General features: G+C 39.7%; 1 long non-coding RNA gene across 1 annotated transcript; it reads right to left on the bottom strand.

Annotated features, from left to right (window-relative positions):
* Nucleotides 1-3810: 3810 nt before the first annotated feature.
* LOC122057345 lies at nucleotides 3811-4909 on the bottom strand. The gene is made up of 2 exons (XR_006133508.1): nucleotides 4771-4909; nucleotides 3811-4421 (listed from the first exon to the last, which is right to left on the bottom strand). It is a non-coding gene; the product is annotated as an uncharacterized LOC122057345 (long non-coding RNA).
* Nucleotides 4910-5535: the final 626 nt, after the last annotated feature.

Here is a 5535-nt window from a genome sequence, read left to right as displayed (position 1 = left end):
ACGTTATTAAGAGGGAAATAAAATAAAAATCAAACCAAAAATCGATAAAAGAAAAATAAAGAATAAAAGGAGGGGAAGATTCCACATAGAAAACATAAAAACAAATATGGATTATTTAATCAGCAAATTAAAGAAATATAAAAAAAAAAAAAAAAAATTTTGGAAAAAGAAAAGAAGACCATGGGCTGTAGATGGATTTTGGCAAAGGGGAGGAGATGGGATTCAGGCGGGGCTGTTTGGGGATCCACGTATAGTGCTTGGGATTTTGCGTCAACTAAAACAGGGCAAAGGTACTTGCAGCCATGGGTCTGGCGATGGTTTTGTTCAGTGTGAAAGAGGACGGTGCAGCACTGATCTTCATGGCCTATGAGGCCGCAGTAAGCACAAAAGAGGGGAAGACGTTCGTACTGGACTTCAATGGGGCAGTCATCACCATTCCTTCGTTTGATGTTGATGGAGGATTTCAGCAGTTTGGTAATGTTAACCCTGGTATGAGCTCTGAAGAATTGAATGTGTTCCCCTAATCTGACTCCATCGATATGCATGACTTTGGAACAGGGATAGACCTTCGCAGCTAGGCGTGCAGCTAGTTGAATATCTTGGAGTTCTATTGGAAGGCCATGTAACTGAATCAAGAAGTCGGTTGAGTCGAAGTCCCAATCCTTTGAGTCCCTCCAATGGTCCGGAATAATAAGGTTTTCAGCAACAGACTAAGGGCTTTCGTTCAGGACATTGAAAAGGTCTAATGGGTGATGGAAACGAAAGGCAAAGGTGTCTTTTAATAGATTGGTAATGGTGACTGGGTGTTGGGGTGTTGGGTTGCTGCCGGGTAGGTGTTGTAGCAGCAGGGAAGGAAAAGAGAAAAGAAAAGAAGAGAAGAAGAAGAAGAAAAGAAGAAAGAGGGGGGTTCGGTTGCTGCTGCAGGAGAAAAAGAAAAGAAGAGAAGAAGAAAAAGAAAAGAAGAAAGAGGGGGGTTCGGTTGCTGCTACAGGAGAAAAAGAAAAGAAGAGAAGAAGAAGAAGAAGGAAAGAAGAAAGAGGGGGGTTCGGTTGCTGCCAGTTACAGCAACAGGGAAGGAAAAGAGAAAGAAAAAGAAGAAGAAGAAGAAGAGAGGAGGGTTAGGTGCGGCTGCGGTTCGGTTGCTGCCGGTTAGGGGTTGCAGCAGCAGGGAAGGAAAAGAGAAGAAGAGAAGAAAAAGAAGAAGAGAGGAGGATTAGGTGCGGCTGCGGTTCGGTTACTGCCGGTTAGGGGTTGCAGCAGCAGGGAAGGAAAAGAGAAGAAGAGAAGAAGAGAAGAAGAAGAAGAAAAAGAGAAGGAGGTGCAGGTTCGGCTGGAGAAGAAAAAGAAAAGAAGAGAAGAAGAAGAAGAAGAAAAGAAGAAGGAAGATTAGGTTATATGAAAAATTCTGATCCAAGGGTCCAGATTAAAAGAACAAAAAGCAACTTAAAAAATTAAACCAAATAAAGGTAGACATGTAAAAAAAAAACAATTAAACTTAACTAAACTAAAAGAATCAATGAAACCTGAATATCTTTAATTGGATCGAAATAAATCAATTTATATCCAATAAATCGTATTGAACCAAACTGAGACTAATTAAACATAATTAATCTAAATAAATCAATGATTGATAAATTAGGAACTAATCTATTAATTAAACTAATTCTAAATCGCTATTGGGAAGAAAAAAAATACCTTAAACCGGCTTTAATAAAAAAACAAGGGGAGATAACCCTTGTGCTTCAAGCCCCGAATCGAACCGAACCGGACAAGATCTCTCGGCTCAAGAAAGGATTAATGTATTAAACTTTTAAACTTGGAGAATATTTGATTTTAGAGGGAATTAGCAAAAACCATATTCATTCTCCCAAATCCTCCTTCTTTTTTTCCCCCATTTGGAAGAGAGGAAGGGCTATTCTTATAGCCTTGTTGGGACTTAGGACAATTCTCCCAAATTTTCGATGTGGGACTAAAAAACTAGAGAGAATTATCTCAAAATGCTTGCTTTTGGACAAAGGGGTTTGGGCGCCATGTGGCACCCTTTGGTTGCTCGGAATGGAATCTGATACTGAACTTTGGAGTCAACTTTCAGAGGTCATATCTTCCAAACCGTTTGTCAGAATTCGACATGTAATATATCGTTAGAAAGCTCAGTCCGAGCACTATCCAATGATGTGAACCAAAATTGTAGTCTCAACCGAAAACCTTTACGGAAATACGCATAAAGTAGGGACCCGGATCATATAATGAAAGAGAGAATCGGGCGTCGATTCGCATAGTTCTCGCATCAAAGTGTAATGTCCGACTTGAGGGGACAAACAACAATAATCCACAACATCAAATTCTAATTTTTGAAAAAATTTTCTCTTGCAAGTTTATAGGAAAATATGGCAATTTTCTACTCTAAGTTTGAAAATTCTCCAAGTCTAAAATATCCAACATGTAATCCTTCATATTGTCATCATTGCCAGGGGGTGACAAAATTCGGTGTCTACAAAAACAACTCTTGCTAAACTTTCCACAGATGCGGTTGTATACTGTTGTCGCAATGGTTGTTTTCCCAATACCACCCAAACCCCATATCCCTAGAAACAAAACATCCTTAGAAGTGGTATTTGATAGTAGAGTTAACACAGATTCTACACGGGATTTTAATCCAGTAGGGTATTTAACATCAATCAAGGGGACCCTATTCAATCGAATCGAAGCATTTTGAACAGTTCCCTTGACTAGCTCTGCTTCATCATTCCTGCATGTTAGTTCATATAAAAAGGAAGACATAAGTCACAACAAATTGGAAGTGAAACTCAAAAAAATATATATGAATTAGATAAATAGTGTATTTCTTATTACAACCATATAAATTAACTTGAAAACATAAATAAGACAAGATACAACATGGATCATATATAGAGAGAGATCTTCACAAAAAGAAGTAATTTCAAGGTGCTGATGAGACTTACCCATCATGAAAAACCCATCCACTCTTGTCACCTACTACTTTCAAAGCTTTCTTCCATGTCTCAAGAGTTTCAGGCTTCTCGTTGCCAGTTTCTGAGGTGAAATCTCAAAACTTTCAGTCTGATTCTTAACATCTGATGAGTTAACTTTGAAGAAAATGGGGAAAATGATTTGACTGTTGGTTCTATGACATTCCAGCAGTTGAACGAGCTCCAGAAGGCACCATTTGCTTTCTGCGTATCTTTCACTGAGGTGGGCAATCGAGAGCTTGAATCCTTTAATTGCTCCGAGAAGCTCCGGCCCAATATTTTCTCCTTTCCACAGATCTTTGCTATCAACGAAAACATGAATTCCACTATCCTTTAGAGCCCTGTAAAGGTGACCAACGAAGGTATTGCGAGTGTCTTCGCCTCTGAAGTTGATAAGAACTTGAACTTGAAGAAGATCCATTCTGTGGCTACATGAAGATTGTAGTAGAAAAGCTCTACTCTCTATTCGCCTGCGAATTGGGTTTACCCTTTGATTGAAAAAATGCAAATTAAGGAAATTAAGGTCATTAACACAGAAATTAGTGGTTCTGTTTCCCTACTTATTTAAACAGAGAGGGAAATAGATGAGAAATTTGAGTGAAAGATATAGGTAATTCTCCTCCCCCTTGATTGTATCTCCCTAGTCTTCTTTTTATATTATCCAATACCTCCCTAGTCAACGGTCACTTTTTCTCTCTCTTTTTGTTTTGTTGTTAGTCATTTGTCATCAGTCATTAGTCGATTAGTCATAGCTTGTAGGGTGGATCTGGGGAAGGTCAGCATATGAATATTATTGAAGAACCAATATGGACTAAATGAGTGGAAGGTTAAAAGGGTGTGTAAATGAATTATTATGTAGGTGTTATCGACTTTTTCGAATGATAATTACAGGTTGGGGAATTATCTTTTAGTTTACACTTAATCCAATCATCAATTGAAAATATGTTACAACTTACAACAACAACAACATCACATTTTCTTTCTTCTCAGAAAAGACAAACATTACATGATGATGCATGAATTTGGGTCCTTTTCGCTGAAGTTTGACCACGTGGTCCCTCTCCATACTCTTCATAAGGTACTGGGGGAGCTGATTTAAGTGACCGTCTAGGTGGGGCCGAATTGGATTGAGGTGGAGGAACCTCAACAACAACCTCAACAACAACCACGGGGGGGAGGAGGCGACGGTGGAAGTGGTTCAGCAGGCTTTTTCGGTACATCAGCCTTGGGCTTGGGCACGGGTTTGGGTTCGGGCTCTGGCTCCAGCTTTGGTGGATCGAGAGATTTAGGTTTCTCCGGAGGTGTTTCCTCGACAATCTCAATGCATTTAATGGCATTTCCAGCTTTGCAGTAGAACTTTCTAGCGAACTTCTTGGGGCAAAAGGGGCCACTAATGGTGACGGTGTTGTCTTTCTCGTCGAATGTCTCTTCCTGTATTTGATATCAAGCGCATCAATTGAATGAAAGAGAAAAAATAAATGATGTAATACATATTGGTACTTTATGGATCAGGTTCTTATACATTCTGATTTATGCATATAGAGTTCATCATAGGGTTTTTCCTTGAGTGGATTCCATTTGTATTGATACTTTGTGAATCAGATTCTTGTACTTCTAATCTGCACAGATGGAATTTACTACAAGATTTTTCTTTGGGTGGATTCTATCTGTATAGATGAATCATGTAGAATGTGGTTTTCGTACGAAGAAAACCTAATTCGCTCTCGTATTGATAGGTTCATTAGGAATTCATTAAAGAATAATATATGAGATGGCTCACCGCGGTATCTACAGAGGGTTTTCCTGATCTTACTGTAGCAGCGGTATCCCTTCTCCATCGCCCACTTGTATTTTAATCTTCAAACTATGAAGCTTCCGGTGGTGCTACGTGGACGCACACCCATCTTTATTCGTAAGCCTCTTTACCACATCGGCCTTTTGCCTGTCCAATGAGGCTAATAAGCAAATAGACGAAAAGAGTATAAGCCCATCCAAAAGATCCCAAATCTGAAAGCCGAGGATATCGGGGTGAGAGTAATTAGCGAGAAAACGAATTGAAGACTTTTCTTGAAGGCAGCGAAAAGGTCGTAAGGCATGTGAAGGATCCAATCGAGAAAATCCGACACGTGGTTGGCGCCTGAGTCTCCAAAGTCGAAGAAGAGGATGATTTAGGGAAGAAGATCTTAAGTATGATACTATGAAAAGTAAGTGTATAACAGTAGATCCGGACGCGATAACAACTACCAAAGGCGGCAATCTCACTACACTACTAGTATCGTCTAAAATCGCGGAGATGAGATATCAGGATTCGTGATTAGCTATATTGGGAATGAGTCTGACTCGTTCAGTATTGAGTCCTGTGACTCCTGTCTTGTGAACAAGACGATATCTCATTTGCGGAGAATGTGGAATTCGGTCTTTGGGAGATTCTAATATAAAAGTAGGAGAGGGAGACCCACCATCGATACACAGTGTTAGACTGTATTGTCAAGTGTGTGCGAGAGAGAGAGAGAGAGAGAGAGAGAGAGAGAGAGAGAGAGAGAGA

This window comes from Macadamia integrifolia, chromosome 12, assembly GCF_013358625.1.
Source record: "Macadamia integrifolia cultivar HAES 741 chromosome 12, SCU_Mint_v3, whole genome shotgun sequence".
Lineage (NCBI taxonomy): Eukaryota > Viridiplantae > Streptophyta > Magnoliopsida > Proteales > Proteaceae > Macadamia > Macadamia integrifolia.
Note: the sequence above shows the minus strand (reverse complement) of the source record. Positions and strands in the feature narration are given on the sequence as shown.